This window comes from Haliotis asinina, chromosome 3 (genome assembly GCF_037392515.1).
Source record: "Haliotis asinina isolate JCU_RB_2024 chromosome 3, JCU_Hal_asi_v2, whole genome shotgun sequence".
In the NCBI taxonomy this organism is placed as follows: Eukaryota; Metazoa; Mollusca; class Gastropoda; order Lepetellida; family Haliotidae; genus Haliotis; species Haliotis asinina.
Genome location: NC_090282.1, coordinates 49,015,242 through 49,023,938, shown reverse-complemented (window position 1 = coordinate 49,023,938; position 8,697 = coordinate 49,015,242). Strand labels below are relative to the sequence as shown.

The 8,697-nt window shown below is 37.6% G+C and overlaps 1 long non-coding RNA gene across 2 annotated transcripts; it reads left to right on the top strand.

The window, feature by feature from the left end:
* The first annotated feature begins 814 nt into the window (after window positions 1-814).
* On the top strand, window positions 815-7,296 carry LOC137276892 (uncharacterized). 2 transcript variants are annotated; one of them, XR_010956588.1, is made up of 4 exons: window positions 815-1,456; window positions 2,424-2,611; window positions 4,413-4,604; window positions 5,783-7,296. It is a non-coding gene; the product is annotated as an uncharacterized lncRNA (long non-coding RNA). The 2 variants fall into 2 exon arrangements; XR_010956587.1 differs by having other exon boundaries at window positions 2,424-2,615.
* The last annotated feature ends 1,401 nt before the right edge of the window (window positions 7,297-8,697 follow it).

The following is an 8,697-nucleotide window of genomic DNA, read 5'->3' as shown; positions in this document are numbered from 1 at the left end:
TTCAAATTCAAATCTAAACAGAATATTTTAATGAGCAGCCCATCCTGGCGAGACAGTTTGGGTTCATCCAGTTACAGTAGTCTGCACCAATACCTTATAGCCCTTGTGGTGTGCACAAGCTTTTTATCTTGAATAGGGGTTCTGCCACATTCTCCTCAAACATTAGCATTGTTTGCAGTTTTGAGAAACCTTTCACACGTTATTGCTGTACATCTTCAATAATTTTACGGCATGAGGTCTCCTATACTTCTGCACACTTACACACCATAGGAACAATCATAGCATTAAATATCATATTAATCTTGAGGTTATTTTATTTTCATCTTTCTTTGGATATGTGTACAATGCCATAACATCCTTTTTACTGTGTCACCAAGAGTAGTTAGTGCTTTAGTACAAATAAGTTTAGGTTTTAACATACTACCCAGTATCTACATCAAGATATAATTTCTAGATACACACCATAAAATTAAGATGTGAAAAAAATATAATCACAATAATGAACTGGTTAACAAGTACTGAGCAAATTACTCAAAATTCAAAAGCAAAATCACTGATGTGAGTTAATTTATGTATGCATGCACTGATGTAAAGTATAATAAAGTAAAGCAAAAAGTCCAGAGCAGCCTTTAACTTTTTTATTTTATTTATTAAATGATATCTATCTGAATAATTGCTCGTGTCAGATGATTTGTATCAGATGTACTCTAAGAACACCAGGGTTATCATGCTCAAAATAATCAAAGTACACTGATACTGGCTTCAAGCCACAAAAAATACAGTTCTCATGACAGGTTTCATAGGAAAAAATCACCCTTAATTCAACAGTTCAGTAACATTGGAATGTTTATCTATCTTATAAGTTCTTCCCTTATATGTATGCCAGTGTATTAACATACTAATGATACCATTACTTTTGTGTATTCAGTTTAGGAATATAAAGTACCAAATTCATTTTTTGAGCTGTATATGTGTGTGTATTTTTGTAGATTGAAAATTTGATTCACTATGTTTATTATAATCATAAACATTTCTGAATGATACTGGCGTATACGTTAACTGTTTCATTTTCTTTTGTAGAGGCTAAATATCAGAATACCAAACCCTAGCTGTCATTAACCTCATTCATATCAGTCTAAGCGCTTTACATTGTAGTTTCACAAGGCCGTCAAAAAATATATCCGCTAAACCTACCCTGACGCGATGGATGACACGGGATGTAATGGGCGATATTTTCGTCATCAAACGTGCTAAAATGAAGATGCTAACTATTTCCAATCAGTGTGGTCGTTCAGATCTGTGTTTTATTTGTACGATTTCATGGTAATAGCGAGCTGACACGAAATATCAAGGTTCCACTACACTATATCAATATCACATGCTGCCCGAGCGAGGACCGTATGGAAACAACTCAAACGGACAGAGGCCTGTGACAGCTGTGATTGGATGAAATAGTGTAAGATGTGTATGTGTTTTAAAAGCACATCCACCCTGTTATTAAAACTGACCACAATTTTAAGTATTTAGTGCTGTCATTTTTATCACCATGGGTTATGCTTATGTGTGTACATATATTTTGAAGTAGGTGACATTCGGTGCAGAGCTGGGGGTTGATGTGTTCCGCTTCCTGTGCTTGGCAAATGTGCCGGACAAGTTGGCCACAACTTGTGTTTTATTGTAGCTTAGAGGCCAGACTGTGCCCATGTGTACATGGAATGGCTGTTGATAGCCTGGCTATTATTTAAAAAAATGTAAGGTTACTATAGAAGTCTATGGGAAAACATTTGGTGTTGTGTAACCTGTAGGGTTCCAGCACATTTCAGTAATTCATACTTTACATGCTTTCCTGTGTTTATTTCACCATGGAAACAAGTCAGTATTAATGTGGAGGCAAATTTAAAGGTAATGGGAGTAAAGATTGGGCTGTTTTGAGTGGAATAGATTGTTCTAGTGTTGTGAATATGAACGTTGCTTCGTTTTGAGGTCCAACAGTGGTAATAGACGCCTATGGTGAGTTCAACCCTTGATTAATGGTTACCTGCTTCTAAATTTGTTGGAACTGATGAATTTGACAACAAAGTAAGCCAAACTCAACACTATTATAACAATGTGAGTGTCTGAGGCAATCCCCTGAGGGTCAAATTAAAGCTAAATGATAAGAAAATCATGAAATATGTTCACTGCACACCAGAACATGTCACAAACCCTTGTTTTAAATGTAAACATTGAAGCATATGGTCAATTCTTTCTGTGTGACCCCTTTTGCATGTGAATCAACTTAATTTTCTTTCTTTTTTTAAAAAAAATCCCCCTTTTTAACACATATGACTTTCAAAATTATTTTTTGTTTTATCTACAACTGTCTCATTGCTGTTTTGGATTTTATGATTTGACATTGAATATAATAGCAACATTATTTTCAGCTTGCAGAATGCCTGTTGATGAATGGGGAGGTGTGTATGCACACATACAGCAGAAACAGAAGCCTTCACATCCAATGTGGTATTTCGACAAGCCGGTCTGAAGTCTGTTGTTGACTGCGTCTAATCAAGCACACGCCCTTTTCTTCGATATGTCTTACCACTTTGTAGCAGTTGCAGTACTTGGATATGTAGGTACATACAGTACATTTAAATACCCCAGTCCAGTTAAAACACCACAATGTCTGACTGGTAACTTCCACCACTCGGTCATCGTCATCCATTAGAAGTTTCTGACCATGCTCTCTTAATGCCTCACTGTGCAGTATTTCTTTTTGCCAGACATGAATTAAGGGCTGTACATGAACCCAAGAAGTTGATTAGATGTAAATGATAACAACTGACCCTTGTAGAGTGGGTCTGACCACAAATTTTATTGACTTGAGAGTGTGTGATGTCTTTAAATTATCTCCCTTGTTTACCCATATACAATATGTCTTCTTGTCACCCAGTAACCCATAAATTATTGCAGAGAAACACTGTTTTTAGCTGATACTGTCAAATACTGTTAACTGTGAATAGAAAAATTCAGTTTTGGGCAGGTTAACCAATAAAGTTTTAAAATTATGAGGATATTTTCACTTTGTACCCTCTAAACTGGCTTATACATGAAACTGTCAAGTCTAACAACCTGAAAACAATACACAGTAAATAGTTTTGATTTCCAGGAAGTGTTTTAAAGTCTTAGCTTGATGAATCAATAGATTCAAGCATAAGTTCCTATCATACTGTGGTCTAAAAGTGATTTCATCTGTTTAAGGGGTCATTTGCCTTGATCGACGAACAGGCGGCAGGGTACTCTGATCAGTGTTCCAGACAACTAGGCATTATGCATCTCCTCACTTAATACTTTCTGACAAACTTCATCAACCAGCCTTACATATGTCAAGATGCTAAAGCTGCTTAATGTGAAATCTCTGCCATTTCTGGCCTGTATTCCATGATTTTGGTCGTTCAAAATATATTCTGGGTTGATATGATCTAGGCAACCCCAGTCATGTATGAAATCAACCCATGACCCCCTTCTTTTGTGAAATAGGAGTAAACTCCCATGGTATATACATGATTTGAAAACTTTCTCTATGAAAGCAGAAATGCATTTTTGCAAAGCTTTGATGAAGTAGACATGATGTAACTCTTACACCTCTATCAGTGCAGCAAATCTCTTTATTCTTTTGCCATAATAGATATGTTAGACAGAAAAAAATATTGAGGTTTCATGCAGTTTTATTTTTTTTCTGAGAAGTTACATGTATATACAGTACATAAATCACAGATTGGCCTAGTGCAGATGCAGATAATTTTTTCTACAAGGGTTCCAGCACATTTCAGTAATTCATACTTTACATGCTTTCCTGTGTTTATTTCACCATGGAAACAAGTCAGTATTAATGTGGAGGCAAATTTAAAGGTAATGGGAGTAAAGATTGGGCTGTTTTGAGTGGAATAGATTGTTCTAGTGTTGTGAATATGAACGTTGCTTCGTTTTGAGGTCCAACAGTGGTAATAGACGCCTATGGTGAGTTCAACCCTTGATTAATGGTTACCTGCTTCTAAATATGTTGGAACTGATGAATTTGACAACAAAGTAAGCCAAACTCAACACTATTATAACAATGTGAGTGTCTGAGGCAATCCCCTGAGGGTCAAATTAAAGCTAAATGATAAGAAAATCATGAAATATGTTCACTGCACACCAGAACATGTCACAAACCCTTGTTTTAAATGTAAACATTGAAGCATATGGTCAATTCTTTCTGTGTGACCCCTTTTGCATGTGAATCAACTTAATTTTCTTTCTTTTTTTAAAAAAAATCCCCCTTTTTAACACATATGACTTTCAAAATTATTTTTTGTTTTATCTACAACTGTCTCATTGCTGTTTTGGATTTTATGATTTGACATTGAATATAATAGCAACATTATTTTCAGCTTGCAGAATGCCTGTTGATGAATGGGGAGGTGTGTATGCACACATACAGCAGAAACAGAAGCCTTCACATCCAATGTGGTATTTCGACAAGCCGGTCTGAAGTCTGTTGTTGACTGCGTCTAATCAAGCACACGCCCTTTTCTTCGATATGTCTTACCACTTTGTAGCAGTTGCAGTACTTGGATATGTAGGTACATACAGTACATTTAAATACCCCAGTCCAGTTAAAACACCACAATGTCTGACTGGTAACTTCCACCACTCGGTCATCGTCATCCATTAGAAGTTTCTGACCATGCTCTCTTAATGCCTCACTGTGCAGTATTTCTTTTTGCCAGACATGAATTAAGGGCTGTACATGAACCCAAGAAGTTGATTAGATGTAAATGATAACAACTGACCCTTGTAGAGTGGGTCTGACCACAAATTTTATTGACTTGAGAGTGTGTGATGTCTTTAAATTATCTCCCTTGTTTACCCATATACAATATGTCTTCTTGTCACCCAGTAACCCATAAATTATTGCAGAGAAACACTGTTTTTAGCTGATACTGTCAAATACTGTTAACTGTGAATAGAAAAATTCAGTTTTGGGCAGGTTAACCAATAAAGTTTTAAAATTATGAGGATATTTTCACTTTGTACCCTCTAAACTGGCTTATACATGAAACTGTCAAGTCTAACAACCTGAAAACAATACACAGTAAATAGTTTTGATTTCCAGGAAGTGTTTTAAAGTCTTAGCTTGATGAATCAATAGATTCAAGCATAAGTTCCTATCATACTGTGGTCTAAAAGTGATTTCATCTGTTTAAGGGGTCATTTGCCTTGATCGACGAACAGGCGGCAGGGTACTCTGATCAGTGTTCCAGACAGCTAGGCATTATGCATCTCCTCACTTAATACTTTCTGACAAACTTCATCAACCAGCCTTACATATGTCAAGATGCTAAAGCTGCTTAATGTGAAATCTCTGCAATTTCTGGCCTGTATTCCATGATTTTGGTCGTTCAAAATATATTCTGGGTTGATATGATCTAGGCAACCCCAGTCATGTATGAAATCAACCCATGACCCCCTTCTTTTGTGAAATAGGAGTAAACTCCCATGGTATATACATGATTTGAAAACTTTCTCTATGAAAGCAGAAATGCATTTTTGCAAAGCTTTGATGAAGTAGACATGATGTAACTCTTACACCTCTATCAGTGCAGCAGATCTCTTTATTCTTTTGCCATAATAGATATGTTAGACAGAAAAAAATATTGAGGTTTCATGCAGTTTTATTTTTTTTCTGAGAAGTTACATGTATATACAGTACATAAAACACAGATTGGCCTAGTGCAGATGCAGATAATTTTTTCTACAGGTTCCACTACACTATATCAATATCACATGCTGCCCGAGCGAGGACCGTATGGAAACAACTCAAACGGACAGAGGCCTGTGACAGCTGTGATTGGATGAAATAGTGTAAGATGTGTATGTGTTTTAAAAGCACATCCACCCTGTTATTAAAACTGACCACAATTTTAAGTATTTAGTGCTGTCATTTTTATCACCATGGGTTATGCTTATGTGTGTACATATATTTTGAAGTAGGTGACATTCGGTGCTGAGCTGGGGGTTGATGTGTTCCGCTTCCTGTGCTTGGCAAATGTGCCGGACAAGTTGGCCACAACTTGTGTTTTATTGTAGCTTAGAGGCCAGACTGTGCCCATGTGTACATGGAATGGCTGTTGATAGCCCGGCTATTATTTTAAAAAATGTAAGGTTACTATAGAAGTCTATGGGAAAACATTTGGTGTTGTGTAACCTCAAAGCTCATGTCGGTGATGAAAGTAGGAGGTGTGTCATTGTTTACATATAGCCTATGTAACGACGATTTTCGTGTCTCGAAACTGCTTAAATAATGTTTTCCAACACTGAAAGTACAGATGGCCGTTGTTCTGGTGACGTACATTTTGCCATAGTTTCGATGAAAATGCTATGAAAAACTTCTAGCCACCCGTCCTCGGATTTTTCTATAGTAAATGTATGGCGCGTCTCCCTGCAGTGAACGCCGCCATGTGGCAGTGGTTGCCTGGTTCGGAGCGTTAGCGCAGGCGCATCAGACCCAGGGAACCAGGCTGAACTTTCCCCCGCCCTTCCTTACACCTAATAACGTTACTTTCTCGTTGTACCGCGAGAATAGGAGACGCCTCGAAAAGCCAGCGGCGGCCGACCATGCTTTTCATCGAGCTCAAGTGTGGTAATTCACTTGATGGATCAAGCAGTTGATAGATGTAGATGTTAGAGGGAGAATCTCTTCATTTAAAAACAACAAGCATACATACGAAAAGAACTGTTTATATTATTTTTTCAGCTGATATTCGTAGGTACCGCGAGAATAAGAGACGTCAGTGTATACTTGTCTTCACCCCGGCATGCGGCAAAAGAGTGACAGTGCCGTTTTGTCAAAACTTGTGTACATGCGATTAACGTTGTTTTCATCATGGATGGATTGAGGCCAAGCTATTCTCAAAGTGTACAAACATAACAGTGACTGCCTTGCGGGGATGATGGCAGAGCAGAACTCCGGTGATTCAATTTTTTACATAGATTCTATAGATATTATTGTGACATGGAGTATGAGTAGCTTAAATATGATGTTTCGCCAGAACCGTTATCTTGCGAATTTCTCATTCTAAATGGAAACAAATATACTATATTTCAGGTAGGTAGATGTTTACTAACGTTTTGCTGCGCTATTTTGTATAGATAGGGGTGTATTTTGGCAAGGCATTCTGATTTATGTGTTAGATATTGTTTATGTTAGGGGCTGTGTATTGTAATTGGATGTTTTTGTAATAGATGGTAATACGATAGTGAAATTCCCATAGAATTGTGGAGGAAATATCATATAATTGTATTTTTTGAGTTTGAATAAATGTTTGTATCAACATTTCCATCACTGTTGTGTTCATATCAGTCATGTTGGTGGTCAAGCGGCAATCTTGTATATACATGCGCAGTGAAGCGCCTTGAAATCAAACGCATGTTCAATCCAAAAATGTCGAACTGCATAGATCTGTGTGGCAAATTCCCGAGTCAGCGTCGAATCCATGGAGTTGTTTTTGTTATGACCCGCCATCATTGTGGTCAAATGGAAGTAGTTCACACAATAAGACTTGTTAATTAATGCGCGGTGAAACTGCCTAAAATCAGAGAGTGTCAATCCAGAATTGATGCCGTCTGATTTTTCTAAACAACCAATCAGAATCCAGTATGTTCTTGAGTCGTGGTAGAATGTTAAATACATAAATATAAATGCGTCTCAATAGGTCTTAGTTTTTAGCAATTCTTGTATTGCCAAATAGTTGGAAACCATTTTCAAACACTCAACATGAAACCACGAAACTACTACAGTAAACTCTGGAGAGTGCCTGCGACAATAATAGTACATGTATATGTATATATAACCATCACTTAACATTTGCTAACGCCGTTATAGAGTTTTGGCGCCACAACAAATTATCATACGCAAGCAAGTTCAGTTAACTGAATAAAGTACGCAATGTATTATAGAGGTATTGGGTTTTAGGTGATTCTTATTAATTTTGTAAATCCCGTATTTGTTATTAATTGAGCAATGTGATTTTTTTTGGAGTAAAATACGCAAATATGCATCTGAAGGAATCTTCATATCAAACTCGCGAACGTATTGTAACCTTTTTGTCATTATTCCATTTAAGTTCTTAGATACATTACACATGGCAAGGCATAAATTTCACATGTTTGAAGTATATAGATATACATGTACTTGTATATAGATACATAGAAAATCGTGACAGTTTCGGTAGGGGATATATATGATTAAAGGAATAAGGTTGCATAAAGAGAAAACATTGGGAAGAAATTTGAAATATCAATTGATACTATATTATAAGAGCGCTTCATTGCTCACATAGAACAGCAGATTGATGTTTCCACTTCCTTATAGAGAGCAACCGTGGCGAGCCCCTCCTCGTGGTGGGTGCTGGGTAATGCTAAGAGCTCGCCGACACCCCAGCAGTGGACCCGGGGGGATATTTGGTCCACCAACCCGTTTGCCGTGGGTTGCGGCCCTGTGTCGGTGGAGGAGGGGATCCTGGTGGTTGAGGGCAATGAGAGCAGGACCAGTGTTCCTATTGCTCAACACACCACTTCGGCCCTGACTTCACCTAGACGGGAGGTTGAATGGGCCCGGTTTAACCAATCGGCTGGTCACGCCAAGCCCTGAGCATTACTGTATGTGATGTTGCA